This window comes from Anas platyrhynchos, chromosome 3, assembly GCF_047663525.1.
Source record: "Anas platyrhynchos isolate ZD024472 breed Pekin duck chromosome 3, IASCAAS_PekinDuck_T2T, whole genome shotgun sequence".
Lineage (NCBI taxonomy): Eukaryota > Metazoa > Chordata > Aves > Anseriformes > Anatidae > Anas > Anas platyrhynchos.
In genome coordinates, this window is record NC_092589.1 from 41,104,603 (window position 1) to 41,121,549 (window position 16,947).

Sequence of the window (16,947 nt, forward strand, 5' to 3'; positions counted from 1 at the left end):
TGACAAAATATTTGTAAGCACACATTTGTTTTGTCATGTGTGTGTTTTACGTCTGACTTGAAACAGAATTAGTGTTTTGTATGTGATGCTCGCTCTTTGAAAGAAACAAAAAAGGTCTCCTATCCCTCACTGGCCTGGTCGTTTGCTAATCTGCTGTGATCAAGTTTTATGACCCAGGGTCAGGCTAATCCCCAGTGGTCATGTAGTTACTATAGTTTCACTGATAGAACAAGGTCTGCATGCTGTGAAGCGATGCAGCCTCTGTTTCTAGCGGGGGTAGTTCTGGACGTCGGCACGGAGCCTGCTCCGACCTCAGCTGCCTTCATAAATGGATGCGGTCACTCTTTGAGCCATGCCGTGCCCCTCTGCCACTCATTCAGCTTGTTCTTCTCCACTTGTGTGCTCCTCAGGGGGTGTTATTGTGGTTCTGGACCACAAAGTGAGTTTGGAGTTTGAAGTTGTATGCAAAAAAAAGAAAGAAGGGAGGAAATGTTTGCATGGATTTTGCCTCCCGCTTCATAAAAATGTGAGATTTGAGTTGTTATTGACTTGCAGATAACTAATGTTCCTAGGGTAAAGGTGACAGTAAAACAGCAAAAACACGTAACTAGCAAACTGTGGATTCAGTAAATAGACTATAGGTGTGGATGTCAATAGCTCAGCGCTGTCTTAAAAACTCATTTTCTGGTTTTCTTTCTTCCCAGTTAACCTCCACATACCTCAGTTTCACTGTGTGTCAGATAGGAATAATGACAATTCTTACTTTATAAATCATCAGTGATTCTTAGAAGAGGGAGTGACACTATATTAATTTGTTTGGGGGCAAAAATCAGGGCAAGGTGAGATAAAGCGTCAGAGATTGTTATCTTTGGGGCTTATCTTCTAACTAACAAATACTCCGTGAGCCTGTTTGTTTGTTTTATGCTCACAAAAAGGAAAACTCCAACCAGAAGTGTGATATTGCTTACATACATGCTGCTACAACTCTGCTGGTGACAGACTGTTGTTTATTAGAAACCCTCACAAACTCTAAAGATGGGTTTACATTGCATTGATTTCTTGATCTGTTGCTGTAATTACATGTAAATTTAAATTCATTGATTCAAATTGCACTGAGAAGATAAGCGTTATCAATTGGTGAGCAATTTCCTCGAGCGCCTCCCCTGCAGGAGGAAGGGCTGAGGAGCTTGGTGTGGAGCGAGGCAAGCAGGACGTGATGCAGGGCAGGAATTTGGAGGGTGCACATTCCCACCCTTCGCCCCTTCCAGGGCTCCAGCCGTGCCTCTCTCTGCTTTGTCTGCTCTGCAACCAGAGGACGTCAGTCTCTAGAAAAGTCAGCCCACGTCAAGCAGCTTTCAGCAGCTCTAAGTTAACTAATGGCGTTAATTTGCTTTAAATACTTTTTGCCTTTTCAGACTCTCAGCCCTTTGTCAATGGGACAGGACCTGCCTCCTTTTGAATTTGAAATGTGGAAACCTTCCTGCTCACTTGCCAGACGGGCTCTACCTTGGATGTAGCAAATGCAGTTTGATATCTCTAGCAGACTGTCTCCTCTCTGTTGTGTATCTTATCCCTTCTCAACCTGGAGGCAAAAGCTGAAATGTCACAAAGTAGGCAGCTGCTTCTTCCTAAAACACCTGTGAGTCAATTCCCAGTGGGCATGAAGATGAAGATAACTTTGAATGCTTGCAGGGACAGGCTCCATTCATCGCCTAGAAGTTCCTTGCTAATCTGTTTCAACCCTCACAGACACTTTTTTCATCAGTTTTACAAAATATTTCCAAGTTCTTGTCAGCCAGGCCGGCTGTGTTGCCCACTGGATATGGGAGGAAGCTGGGGTCCAGGAACATCTGATCAGAATCTTAAACTGCCGTGCATTTAAGTTGTTTGTGAGCTTCAATTTCAGTGAATAATGACAGCAATTCTTATTTCTCTTGTTATGAAAGCAGCTCCTGACACTGCACTTTACACATCTGACAGTTCACAGGCAGAAACTGTTGTATGTTGTCACCCCTGGTGATGTGGAGTTACCTGTTAGTAATAATTATACAACACTATCTGAAATACAGGTAATTATTGAAACATTTTGAATATCTTGGGAAAAGCTCCATAATTGTCCAAGAGTCAACAGATTTGTTTATCGAAAACAAGAAAGGACCTTATACAAAGAGATCCGCCCAGCCTTATTTATTTATTTAAATTACAGCATCTTCTGTCCTGCATGTAAATGGAAGTGACGTACTGGTTAATGGAGAAAAAACTATTGCAGGTTGTAGTACGTCTTCAGCGTGAGGTCACGTGTAGCTTTAGAGGCTATTTGCTGAGGATTAATACTATAATCCTTGTTCTTTTGTTTTAGCTTCTTGTAGCTGGGCTGCCTGCTGGAGAGAGTGAAAAGAATTTAGGCAAAAGAATGAAAAAAGGCTGGATTGCTTAATCATGAAGCAGCGCCAGGCTGATGTAGGATGCCGCTGTCTGTTATATCTCCAGGCAGCATCAGGCTGAGGGTGAGGTAAGCTTCAGTTTGCTTCACTTCATGGGGCTTGAAGGGTTCTGTTTTATAGCTGTGTTATACGCACGGAAAATTCTCTCACATTACTCATATTTCTCATATTTCTTCTCCCTATGTCCTTGTATTGTCAAGCCCACACAAATAATTAAATAGGAGGAAAAAAAAAGTCCTTTTTCTTTTTTTTTTTCTTTTTTTTAAAATATATTTAAGGTTCATGGGGGTGCACTTTTGCTCATGTTTTTCAGTTACTTGTCAAAACCTCAAAGGCTAGACATGTATTTGTTTCGAAACAACCCCCCACACCCCCCAAGTGAAAGCTGGGTGGCTCACCCCATCGTCTGCATGGAAGGTTTTAAGAAACTCCTGCAATGACAGGAAAATCACTACAGCAGGGTAACCAAATGAGATTTATGCTCAAGCTCATGACAGAACACCTCTTCTTTAGTGTGAAGGTCTTGACAAGCAATAATGTCAGTGGCTTGTAAAACCTGCAAGCTGTTTTAAAAGTGTTTTTACGTGAAATTAAGTAGAAGCAGGAATATTTTTCAAACTTTTTTTTTTTTATCTTGCATTGCATTATTACTGTCTCTGAATAGCTATTGTGCACAAAAACTGAACTAAAAGCTTTGTGGTTTGTTCCAATGTCTCACTTAACTCTTTGTTAAATAGTCTTTTTTTTTTTTTTTTTTAGGTCGTCTTGTAATTTGGTGCCCTTCACTAATGCACTCAGGAGGACGTGTGTAAACAGAGCAAGTGCATTATATGCCTATTCATTGTTTATTTCTAAAGAGGCCTAATTTTTTCCTCATGTTTATTTTCTGAGTAAGAATTACTGTGCTCAACAGTGTAATTGTGCATAAAAGAAAAAAAATACCCTCGAGAACATGTAAAAGTAAAAATTGGGATATCGTTCCTCTAACTCTTCAGCTGTAGTCATAAACCCAAAGTTCTAAGTTCTAACTTTTCTTAATGGCTTGTGTGTTTGGGCAATGTGTATAGTAAATCAATTATTCAAATGAATAAATTAAATGTCAGTGGATTGGAGCTCTGCATTCCCTAAAGTTTTTCCATTTTATAGCTCCATTTCATCATCTTCAGCACCTGTGTCTTTGGAATGTATTGCAGTGTGACATCAGATATTTTATTAACTAAGCCACTTTTTTTTTTTTTTTTTTTAGCTCCTAACATATAAGAGCATTGCATTCCGTAATAAAATACACTCATTTGCCACAGAAAGAATTGAATTAGATATTCAAATATCAGTACATTGTACTAAAGGAAATTATAAAGATATACTATCAGTTTTAGATCTCTCTATTCTATTGCATTATTATTTAAGAAAGGAACATAGGAGAATTATGCCAAAGCCATACCTGTCTATACAGAAAAAGTAATTTTTTCCTTTTTTTTTTTTTAAAGATTGAAGACTTTTCAACAAAATAGTAAGTATTGCTACCCACTACCAAATGTTACATAAAGATATTTTTTTTTCCATGATATAAGTGGTTTATGGATTGAAAGACTTGGCAGATATATTGACTGTAAATATATATATATATATATATTCTTAAACCCAGGAATGATTACTATAGATAATTCACCCTTCTTCTTTACATGGGAACATGGGCTGCTTTTGTAGCTCCACTAACGAAGACCTTCACGTAGGTTGTGATTTCCTAGATCAGTATAATATCAGAGTAGTTTGCCCAGTTGACAAGGCTGCGGTCCTTTTCTAATTGGTGATGATGATTTTTCCCTGGAAAATGCTCTCATTTTTCAATGGTGGGGACTGCTAAAAGGAAGAAAGGGAGACAGATTTTTGAACTGTCTAATGTATTTCTTCAGACTAAACATAGGCTTGCAGAGAATAGTGAATCTGACAGATATTCATAAATATTATCCCTACTTTCCCTCACTCCTCTGCCCCTAATTAGAGAGGGTAAATTGTCTTGGGGAAGGGCAATGGAGAAGCATGGAATATGGGAAGAAGCAAGTGAACAGTGCCTGCTTGTAAGTGACTTTCCGACACTGCATGTGTTTGTCTTCTCTTTTTTGTATTTTTTTAAAAGAAGTATTGCATAACACATCAACAAGACATCCATCAAAATGAGTTATAACAAATTAAACAAGTGTGATAAAAGGTAATCAAAATTTTAAAAGCACCTACTGTGTGGGAGGGTGAAGGAATGAGAAAAAAAAAATGTTGGAGTTAGCTTGCAATTTATTTTGCAAGAATTAATATGGAAGAGTCTTAATTAGTTATAAAACATAATGAAATTCATTAAATAACAATTGACATGAATCTACTATAATTAATCACTTACTATTGCTTTTTATCTATATTGCCTGTGAGAGTTTTTGTTTTGTTTTGTTTTGTTTTGTTTTTTACCAGCATATAAACTGATCTATGAGATACAGGGATCTTTGGCTAATTAATTACTCAAAGCCACTGCTTGTGGCTCCAAATGACACATGGACAACTTCTGGAGTCCTGTGCAGTAAACTATTACTATTACTTGCCTCTGGCCAAGCCATGCCCTGGCATTATCGGTTATTTGTTCATATGCTGTGCTATGGAAACCTTCCTTTACCGTATGAGTCATGATCCGCTATTAAGATTGTCCTGAAAATTCACTTTTGTCTGCTGAGAGTGTACTGTCTGGAAGCAGCACAAAAAATATTCAGCCACACTCATCACATTAGATCAAGACCTAGTTGCTTAATGGTAAAGTTTTCCACAAAAGAATAGCAGATATTGGCAGAACTGCAGCATACTGTGTTTTGCCAGCATCATCTCACTAATCTGCACATGTGAAGTGTGGCATTGTGTACCGAAGAGGATGGTGGGACTTGAGGCAAGTTGGAGAATAGCTAAATGCTTTTTACTATCTTACCCTTTGCTTGGCTGCCCACAGGGCTTAGAAATGATGTTATTCACCAATTGCAATCAGATGAGGGTGGCCCCAAGGGGGTATAATGTGCTACACATGGCTGCGTCAGCCTGCACATTTGGCAACCTACTCCCAATAAAAGGGAGTAGGTCCAGAATGAGGTACAATGGAAGTAATAAATTTAAAAGGCAGTGGTGGACCTTCACTTTAAAGTTGCAGGGTCAAAACCTACTTTGCCAGATCCAGAATATCACCTGTCAGTTGCAGAGATCTCCTACTTCCAGGGAATTGCGTACCCAAGCAGGGAAGGAAGAGAACTTGGGAGTGGTAGGTGGTGTCTTGTAGTAAATGGTCCATTCCCAGATTTCCAGGGTACTCCTTCCATTTTATTCCAAACTTTCTTACTCTGCAGTCTCCTGCTGATTTCCTGTAATGCCATCAATCACGGTAGGTTTTCTTGTAAACAATGGTGCTTTCATGTTTCAACTCACTGGTTCTTATTAAAGTATGCAAAAGGTAAGGGAACGTATGAAGGAATTATGCAAGCTCATGAGGAAAGAGGAGAACTTCCCCCCTGAAACTGCACTGCTGTGAGAAGCTCTGAGGCATGGCAGATACATGGCAGCCTGGGTAAGGTCATAAGTTTCTCAACCGTTCTTCTATAGTTAGACTCTTTAGTTAGACTCTTTAGTTCTTCTATAATTAGACACAGTTACCATGTGAAGAAGTTCAGGCCTCAGCACCCTCTTGGTTACAGATGGTCCTAAATGCATGCTTCTCTCTGTCGTTCTGCCACGGCTCTTGCAGAAACGTAGTCAACATGCGGATACAAACGTGGGGTATGCTGTACTTGGCATTGCTGCATGAGCCAGACTCTGCATCTGCTGTCTGTTTGTCCTGCAGCACAATTCAAGTCTGTGATGCTTTCTGCCGAGCCCCTTGGCTCATTCCTCTTGTTTGTGTTTGCTGAAAAACTATGCAAGGAACTCCTGTGAGATGAGGTTCGTGGTGTGGATTTTGCTCTTCTCCACTCCCACCGCTGGCTGCTGCTCCAGAGGTTCTGATCAAATTCCAAGTTTGCTGCAGCTCAGAGTCTTTATCAAGGGAAAGCACGCTGAATGCGAAGCATGTTGAAGTGCCCCCTTATGAAATGAGGTTTGATTTTCTGTGATATCAAAAAGAGCATTAATCCAGAATTTAATCTATCCTGGGAAATCATATTTCACAATCTAATGCCCGGAGCCCTTTTCTTTTTAATATGAGGATCAGAATTCTGATCTCTCTCATGGTTTGCCTAAACATTTTATGTTAAATGACAGCAAGTTAATAAGTACAAAATAGTGGGTGGTTAACTACCATTTAGCAGGCCAACACTTTGTCTAAATGGGAAAGCTCTTGGTATAAGATAAGGAGTGAATTGAAAACAGTAAAATTAAATCAGTGTAGCCACATCTTGTAGACACTCCTGTTTTGGTATGAAGCTGGGGTTATTTTAGCTTACTATTTATGAAGGCTTTTTAACTAAACTGTGAGCCTTATCCTGGAACAAAGGTATGCCCACGTGAGGTAGTCTCCTTAATACATCTCTCACTGCCCAGCCATCTTGGTAGGATTGTTCAAAGCCTTTGAGGCAAGGAGAGTGGCTGGAACTGCTGCCAAGTGACTTAGTGAAAAAGAAAAAAAGTCCACGTGTGCTAAATGTGAAGTGACTCCTCTGATAACCCATGATAGCGTGGAACAATGAAGTGGGCAAGCTCGATAAGAATTTCCAGGAGCTTGGCACTGGGGGAAAGGAGCTCTGATAGCCGTGTGGAAGGCGGTTTGTCATAGCCTGATGAAATAGCAACTTTTGTGAAGTGAAGGGAGGAGAGCAGACACCTTCTGCCTGAGCTAGTAACGGGCTGCTGAAGCCATGGTGGAATTATCTTGCTGGGACACTGCTATGAAAGCTATTTCATTGTGCACTCCTCCTGCGGGAGTAGTGGTAAGGTAATGTCAGAAAGGGGTGATGTCAGGATGAATGCTAGTATGGCTGTTCGTTCCTAAGGGCCTTTTGAAACGCCTGTAAAAGTACCCTTGTAAAAGCATTAGAAGTTTCTACTACAGCTACCCTTATGAGGAGAGTGTAGCATCTCCTGTGGTCATACAGCTTTGAGTCACCATTACCCCAGTGTCAGATGATACAGATATACTGTAATGGAGTGATCATAATTGCACATATTTTTTAGGGATACAAACCGTGCAAGCCTGCTTGACCTAGCGGTTTGAGAGAGCTAAAAGCCTTTTGAGTGGTTTCTTTAAGGAGGAATGATGGAGGATGTAGTTGGGTATATCCCGGGTTCAGGCAGTTTACAAACAGCACCTACAAATCCCTGAATATATTGCATACCCACCAGCAGGAGGAAGTTTCCTGGCTCACCCTTCTTTCTAGCTGAGCCTGTTGTGCAGAGGTCTCTGTCAGATGTTTCCCGAAGTGTTGCCACAATTGCTTCCCGCTCTGTTGTCTATTGATTACTGTGCTTTGCTGGTCTTCCCTCACATGTGCAAGGCTCCAGCAGACAGCATGCAGCCTCCAGCTTTGCTCTTTTCTTCCTCCACCTGACGCACATATGTTTGCATATAAATCCCATGGAAAACTGCTCAGACTGCTTGGCGTGGTTCCTATTTGTGACTTCTCCATGGAATATTTTGCTGGCAGTTCCTATTGTCTGAGTACCCTATTTCATTAAAAGTTAACCTGCTCTGTGTATCTGTATGGCATTGTAATCACCACCTTCAGTGGACATACCAACCATGCCCTAGCATAACTTAACTGTTGAAGGCAAAAAGACATAAAAAATTCAGAACATGGAAACACTTACAGGCCTTTGCCACACTATGCAGAGAAGCATAGTGTCCTTGAATGGGGCTGGGGCAATCATGCAGGAACTGATCTTTTACTGAGGAAAGAGGATCGCATTGCTACAGCTTGCGATCTTAAATTTTACCACATTAGGGTGTTTTGTGCTTCTTCAGCACTTACTCAGCAGTGTTGTTCATTGGTGAGGAAAAGGGAAGTTTAGGAAGTTTCCATGTTATTCTGCACTGCACTGTGAGATGGAATTAAAAGGTCTAGTGCAGCTCCATGTCTGCTCCTGGGAGCAATTTCATTAGCTCGGTGGGACTCTGCTCAGAAAGTGATACCTGGATATGATGCTGCATACGTGCAGATGAATTACAGAGATTTTAATACCAGTGTGCTGCAAGGATGAATGCCTATGCTATGGTGCTGTGTCTAGGCTGACTCTGCAACTTACATCAGCAGATTAAAAAAAAAAAAGTTGCATTATAAAAAGCAAACTAAAACATTTTCCATATTTTTTTTTTCTTTTCAAAGCACCCCAAGAAGGTCTAAATTAAATGAACTTGGCAGGTTTAAGTGTGACTCAACTCATTGTTTTCATTCTCTCTTTTTGGCAGCCTTCAGTAATTCCAGATGTTATTTCTCTAACCACATGGAAAAAATTCTTATTAAAAAGAGGGGGGTGGGAAGGGAGGGGGGTTGAGAGAGAGAGAGAGAGAGGGAGACAAACTGTTTTCCTGCATTTGGTACGTTTTTAAAGCAATGATGATATTGCGTAGACAGTGCTAATGTGCAGCAGGCACTAAAGCTAGCTGGAAGCATGCCCAGGAGGAGACAGCCCCAAGATAAAAGCCTCAGTGTTATAGGGGAGAAATAAGAAGAAAGCCAAAAGCAGCTAGTTAGTTCAATAAAATGGTGTTCTGTCATTCTAGGACTCATTTGCTGGGAATTGTAAAGGCAGGACAAATGGGGAATTTAGCCTGAACCCACTATATTGAGGAAGCTTGGAGAACTATTGTATCATGTCAAGGAGTGAATGACTGTTTTTCTTGCACTGTGATCACAGGGGAATATATGGTTAACTCATAAATAATGCCTTACTCTGAGTGGAAAAAGGATTCATATCTGCTTAGACAGTGTGCTTTCAGAGCACATGAATCCACTTACTTTGCTTGGCTCGCCTAGAATTGCTCAGCTTAGGGAGAAATGGAGCACTTCCTAATTTAATGTAGCATATAAGGTCATGTGCACTGTGGTAGAGCTACTTTGCAAGGTGAGTCCAGCCTCCCCTTCTGCATTTTTGAAATCTCCTTCAGGATCCAAGGACTCCAGGGGTCTGAACCGATCCCTGTGCTGCTGGAGCTAAAGGGCAGCCCCCTTCTACAGTTCACAGCACAAGGTGAAAATAAGAAATGATGGACTGAAGCACGTCGTGGTAGAGCCTCCTGGCAACATGGGATAATCCATGGCAGACATAGCTCAGTTCCCAAGCTCACATCCCACCAGAAGAAAGCGTTCATGGTGGATTCGCAGCCCCCAGCTCTGGAGCCAAGCTGCACCTCGTACCGCCGTCAGTGGTTTGCCTTTCCAACTGAGCAGGACACTTGAGAGCATAAGCATGTGAGCTTAGGGCCCTTCAAATTTAGTAAAATAATAAACACTGCATAGAAGATCACCCACTGACTCAGAGCTACCATGCAGAGTACCACAAGTCTTATTAATAAAAGCTGGTCTAGTGAATACACATTTAGCAGCAGGCTCAGAACAAAGCATGCAGGAGGAAAAAGCAATGTGCTTTTGAGAACCATGAGTTTTCCCTCTTAAATGCAACTTTTACATAAAGGACCTCATTGACACCTCCTTATAAGACCAAGTTTTGGAGTCTCTTACTCTTGGGGGGGTGGGGGGGAAACCTTTCACTGTAAAAAGAAAGGCCAGCCTGCATCTAATTGATTGGCTTGCTATGGTTTACTTTTTTTTGCTGATGCTCTTCTTTTTTTTTTTTTTTTTTTCCCCACAGTGCACAAAATGCATCAAAATGGTGTAGTGCTAGTGAAAAAGAAGAGGGATTTTCTGTCTGTAGGTGGTTCAGTACTGAGAGCCCAGAGAGAGAAAAAAAGCTCTGTTATGTCGTTTGTTGGTAAAAGTGAGAACTGTTACTGGAAAATGTTGTTTTGAGATTAGTTGGTGGTAAGCCATGACTAATGCTCATTGTGCCACTATGTGCTTGCCTTTGGGTTACCAGGTCCCCTTCCAGCCCCCCTTGCTTGTTTTACGTAGCTGATGGAGCCTGCTGAAACTTGTACCGTAAGGTCTTTGGTGCAGGGACTGCTTTTTCAAATTTGTCTGCACATTGCCTAATTCAGTGGGGACCCTGGCTCAGGACTGAAGGCTTTGGGCATTATGATAGCAAAAATAGTAAATTCAGTGGTGGTGCTTGGTTGCACTGACCTTTGCAGCCTCTGGGTCACTTCAGTTTTGGGACTCAGGGGACCCAAAGCTGATGTTGGTTTTCATTCAGGGAGTGGAAGCCAAGTCTCCAGCCATGTTCATTGTGAAGTTTTCAAAATGGAAAACAATTGTTGATTCAAATCCAAGACATTTTCTGGCTCTGGTAATCTTGTGTTCAGCATGATCACAATTAAATACATTCAGTATTGGTTTTAGGGGCGTAGTGGGATGTATTGTGTTAGAAGCAAGGGAAAACAATACATTTGTTACTGGTTTTCGTTTTATTTTAGGCATTTACTTACTTGGGGTTCTCTGGTTTTGTGGATAACCCTGAGGATCTTCTTGCAAAGCTAGCACTGATTGCTTTACTTTTCAGTAAAAATAAAAATGAGAATGAAGGCCACACAGCTTTTCTCTTCTGCACGTATTTCAGACGGAACTTGCCCTATGAGGCTCCTTCTGGCAAATTAACAAAAAGCTCTGTCCCGCTTCCCCAGATGATCAGTGATAAGATACTATGCTGGGAAATGATGTGATGATACAATAGCTAACAGCTAAGGCGTGCTTGCTCTAACACTGACTCTTGGTGAACTACACTGGACCAGATTCAGGCAGGACTGCTGCAGACAACAGTAGCTGCAAAGTTATAACAGCATATATTTTCCAGAGCATATAAAAGCCTGCCAGAAGGATTCACCCAAAGCTAGAGGAAACATGCTTGGCAACATTACCTCTGGTTTGGGTTGTTTCCTTCTGTGTCTTGTAGGAGCAGATACCAGAACTGCACTGCTTGAAAGGAAGACCTAAAGAATCAAGTGTCCCAAAGGAAAGGATTAATTTTGTTCTGTTCCCAGGGCACTGTTTAAAAGAGGTATTTGTGTACCTTGGTGATATAAGATAAAAGAAACCATTAAACCATTTGGGTTTTCATACTCCCATTGCAAGAGGCAAGGTAGGGAATACACTCTGGAAGTCTATTGAAATATTGGACCAACCATCCTGGTAAAAGCTGACAGTATCATTGCTGATGGTATTTTTTTTAATGTGCAGGTCAAAATACTTGTGATCTTTAAAAACTCTGTAGGTGTCTTGCACCGTGAGATGTTAGAGAAATGTACAAGCCTTATTGAGTTCCCACCATTTTATAAGATCTTCCTTTGAGGGTAGTTTAAGGGGAAAAAAAAACTTAATTTCAGAGTCCTGTTGGCTGGCTGACCGAGAATAACTGATCGTTTTCCTGTGAATCGTCCAGGTTCTCCGTATTTGGTCTGCAGATAACTGCTTTCTTCAGTAGCAATGCAGAGGAAGAAACACTCACTGATTAACCAGTGTTGCTTTTCTAAAGTAGTTGGTCTTTTTTTCTGCTGCTTCTCCAAGTACTAGCAAGGTCTGATATCTCTGTCTTATATACAAAGCAAAGCAGCTCTAGGAAGGACCTCCTCAACTAGATAAATGGTTTGAGTGCAGAACAAGGTTTCATAATTTACAGGATATTGAAAACTTTGTGTCTTTGGCTCATGGTGTAGTGATAATGAAAACGCCAACATGTCACTCATGTGACATGAGTGAAATAAGGGTAAATAAGGAATGTGCTATCTTTAGACTGTGGTTTAACTTGCTATGAAAAAAAAAAAGGTTGTTGTTTTTTTTTTTTTTCTTTTTTTTACTTTCAGCCATTAACTGTTGTCTAAGATTTCTCTTAAGAAGGAAAAGCTGAGCACACTTGATTGCTTGATTGTTCATCTGCAAGGAAAGTCATCATAATTTTTAGGTGCAGAGGTAGAAGGATCAATAGTGCTAAGCGCAGAAAACATATTAAATTGGGTAGAGTGGAGCCTGAAGGTCTCTGAAGCCTGTGGTGAATCCATTCGACTAACAGAACAGGACTTTCGTTTCATCCTTTTATGTGGCTCTTCTTATTTCTTGCATATATGGAATGTCAAAGTGGAAGGAACATAAGGGGTTCTGGTTTTCGTTTTTCACATGAACTTAATAAACACATACCCATAATATCTGTAATTCCACCCGTAGCTGTTGATCAAAAAGTATATGGATAATAATTGTCAAATGTTTTCTGCTATGCTTAACAGATTCAGGGTTTTTGATTTGGTGGGGTTTGCTTTTCTGTCTTGTCAGTGTAGGGTGAACTGGATGGGTTGAAGAGTCTCAGATCCTAGCCCAGTAGATCTCCCAGCTTGCTAAAACTGGAAACTTTTTCCTTTGAACTATGGCGTAGTATCGTGTTGGTCCTTCCAAACAACATTGTTTTCTGTCCATGAGTGGCTGCATTTCTGTGATGACTGAAGTGCTATCTATGCATGAGATTGTACCCACAGAATTAGAGAGTCTCTGACCTGTTAGTGTATCTGTCCTTCACTATCTGTCATTCCCTACAAGCCCCCAAGAAACTTCACAGAATCACAGAATGGACCTCTGGAGGGTCCAACTCTCTGCTCAAGCAAGAGGCAAGCTCCTTCTCCTTGTTGATGAGATTTTTTTTCTGGTTTGTAAGGCCAGTGTGGGAACCTCTTAGACAAATGCATGGGTTAGTGTGCGTAATGTAAGGGTGCAAGAGAGTCATTGAGAAAGTAAATGCCGAGCACATTTTTGCAAGGGACAAGGCAGATTGTAGTATATACACAAATGTCATAGGGAGAGAGGGCTGGCCCTTTATGAGCCTCTGAAAAGTATGATTGCAACTGATTATGGAGTTATGCGGAAACCAGAGTTGTCAAATACTAAGGAGCAGGCAAGATAGATGGAGATTTCAAACATGCTTTACTTTCTGCATTCAAGAGGTGCCTGCCAGAGGTAAGATTGTCTGAAAGCAGTGTGACTATTTCTGGCAGTAGTTTTGAAATACTTGTAATTTTCAGTAGTTTTTGGTTGACTCAGGCAGAGAAGTCTTTCATTATGAAAGTGTGTAACGGCAGTATGGGAAGCTCCATACAGCAGTGAATAACACTCCAGCTAACAATGGACACAGTGCAGGATGTTTTTAAACATAAGGAAAAAAAAAGAGAGAGAGAGAGAACAACACTGGGAAGTGCTGAAGACTGATGTAAGGCTGAAGTGTTACTTTTGTCACCCTGGGAAGCAGATGAGTCTGGTCAAAGGCAAGACTGTGACATGAGAGAGAAAATGAGAGAGAAACAGTGCATGAAGTGGAAGGTGCAGAATAATTCTCAGTAGTCAGACTGGGTGGGACCAGCAGAGATGTTGAGCAGGAGCTGAATGTGGAGACTTGAAAACTAGTGCATTCAGCGGCCATTATTTTGCTGCTGCTTGTTGACAGTCCTTCACAGGGACAGCACATCTGAATTGGGGTTGTCACAGCTATACCTGCCCCAACAGAGACAGAAGGCATACGGGCATACGAAGAAGGGTGGAAAGCTGAGCTTTGCATGGAAATCTGTGCCTGGTAATACCAATACAAAAATAGCTCCTGTTGTCCTGCCTCTGACAGTGGATAGTAATGATCTAAAAGATCAGGACAGGCTTACAGTGACGCTGTTTTAGTATCTTTTCCCAGTTGTCAGTAGTCTGTTGCACTCCTGAGCTAGAGGTGGTATCCTCAAGGTTAGTAGCCCTTTGTGGATCACTGTTACATGACTTTGTGCAATTGCTTTTGGAGTGTTTCAGTCCTGATGTTTGCAGGGTCCTTTGACAATGTGCTCCGTGCTCAATAATAAATAGTGCAAGAAATGCTCTTTTTCTCTCTTTCAGATCAACCTTCCGATAATTTTGTATAGTGTGCACTCATTTTTGTATTATTTCTCACGGCAATAAGAAACAGTTTGCTTTCAGATAAATAACCTAATGTGGGATTGCCATGTGGCCTCCCAAAGAGATTCTAGAAAGAGATTTCCATCAGTTTTGTTGGTTTTGTTGTGAGATGTAGCATAGCATGGAGGATGGGACTTACCACTGCTGACATCTGCAGGTCCTCATGATAGAAAATTTACTTACTAGGCCCTTCAGGTCTGTCTTTAAAGCGGTTAGGCTGACCACTTAAGTATTTTTAGGTTAGGTATCATTATGTGTACCTGAGGGAGGAAGACGTGGACTTCCAAGAGGCTGCGGTGGTATGACTCAGTTGTTGTATGTGCAGTTATGACCCGTAGACTAGATAAAACCAGCACCTCTTAGAAATCTTGGATCTGAGTAGTAAATGACCAACACAGTTTATCTAAAATCTGCAACTGGGGCTCATCTGAGTATTTGTAAGAGGAAACAACTCAACATGAGTAAGAACTTTCAAGATCAGACCCATAATACTGGTGCTACCAGTAGATGATTAAATCTGTGTATGAGACTTTCTCATTTCTAGAGAACTACGCTGGAATAACTGCCTCAATGATCTCCGACCGCCTAATACTATTGCTTTTTATGACAGACAATGTAGGTCTTCCTGTTTATTTTCCCAACTAACAAGTCAGTCAAGTAACCTTTTAGGAAATACTACAGGTCACTTCTGTAGCATACCTCACTGCATGGAAACCTTTATTGCCAGGATGAATTATATTCTTAGATATTCATGGGAAATAAACAGCAATAATCCTGACAGGAGGTGTTGGCAGAATGAAGTGTGAACAGGAAGTGATTAAAGATAAAAGACAATCTCAGGAGTTACCTTTAGCTCACTGTGTGATTATAGGTGTGGTTAAAACAGGTCACAACAGAGCGTAACACCTGCTGACAACAAAGCTAATCGGAGATCCAAAGTTCGCTCATCACTCAGGCTAGATTGAGATTATATAACCAGACCGATCACACCGAATAAAATTCTTGGTGCTTAACATATGCTTCTCAGCTTTAACTGTGTTTCAGTGTAGGCAGAAACATATGCTACATGTCTCATAAGCAAAGCTGCAGTGACACCTACATTAAGCTTCCAAGACATTTAGCATTAAAACATTTACCTTCATTTTCATTACAATTATGCACTGAATGAGGCAGAAGCCCAGGCAAAAACAATGTGTGATCATGTAATAAGGACTAGCTCATAATGACAAGGGAGGTAAATGATGGTTGCACCATCCACCTTCATTAGTGTATTTCCCAACATCTCTGAGTTTTATGTTAGGTGTTGAGTGTTTTTTGTTTTATTTTTTTTTTTTAACTTGTAGTCCCATTGGCCATCTTTCCTTACATCTTTCGTGTAAGTTTCAGCTAATACTTTACATACTCTCTAAAACAGAAAACCATGCATATTATCTATATGATTATCAAGGTATTGTTGGCTAGTATCAATCTTTTATCTGTCTTAATTCGTGACGGGTTCTTGTTTATGAATAACAGGATGTGTCTGACAAATGTGGGCCATGTAGTTTGTGCACATTATCTTGGTATCTTCTTCCATTTCTGTGCATACTAATCCTGAATCCTTGGGCTTTGGGAAAAGAGGCAGAAAAGATATCATGAGCAATGCTCAGTGTTTCAGTAGATCTCTTTGAAGTTACTCTTCTGGTTTACAGCCTGGCATTGATACCCCTCCATACTTATTCCAGAGCTCACCTGCCTTGGCCTCTAGCACCCTGACCTGTCTTCAGAGAAATCTTCTGTGACAACCTAGAAAGGAGATGTTTTCCTGTGGGGAATGGGATGTGCAGGTCTTGCATGGGATGTACTCTACCCACAGAGGTAGACTTGTCATTTACATTTCAAATGATCAAGGGGTGAGTGGACTACCCAATGTAATTACATTGTGCATGTGTAGCAGGACGGTTCACAGGTCTGAATCTGAGCATCCCTAAACTGGTGGTGGTGGTGGGAAAGGGAAATGGAGAGGGGTGATTTTAGTGCTTCATATTGTCACCTTTCCACGCTGAAGGCTCTCTCTGGTCTCTGCTCTGCTCTTCTCTATTTATTCCTACCCTTTTTTTTTCCCCTTTGTGGTTCCTTTGTGCTAGTGTTTGGCTTTGTTGCCAGGTCTCAGCTTGCTCAGGCTTTTCAATTGCTTGCCTAGGTTTAATCTTCTTTGAAAGGTCAGCTTTGTGCAAAAGAAGGATGAGCCCTATGTCAAGCAGTGCAGTTTGAGGCATTCTGCAGTATGGGAAGCTCACCGTGTGGTGCTCCTCGTTAGCTAGAGCAACCAAACTCACTAGAAGCAGAATGCATTACTTATGCACGTCTTGTGCAAGATACTCAGCAGAACAATTTGGACACGATTGTTGAGGTAAGAGGGTGGTTCCAGGATGTACCTACATAACCACTGTTCTTAAAATATTAGCTCAACAAATCAGCAGTAG

The 16,947-nt window shown here is 41.0% G+C and overlaps 1 long non-coding RNA gene across 22 annotated transcripts in view; it reads left to right on the top strand.

The window, feature by feature from the left end:
- LOC101794992 (uncharacterized) overlaps positions 1 to 16,947 on the top strand; it is a 138,720-nt gene that overhangs the window by 62,858 nt on the left and 58,915 nt on the right. For all 22 annotated transcript variants that reach the window (XR_011808227.1, XR_011808225.1, XR_011808239.1 and 19 more), the window contains 2 exons: positions 2,360 to 2,507; positions 3,932 to 3,954. This is a non-coding gene — a long non-coding RNA (uncharacterized lncRNA). The remainder of the gene's footprint in view (positions 1 to 2,359; positions 2,508 to 3,931; positions 3,955 to 16,947) is intronic.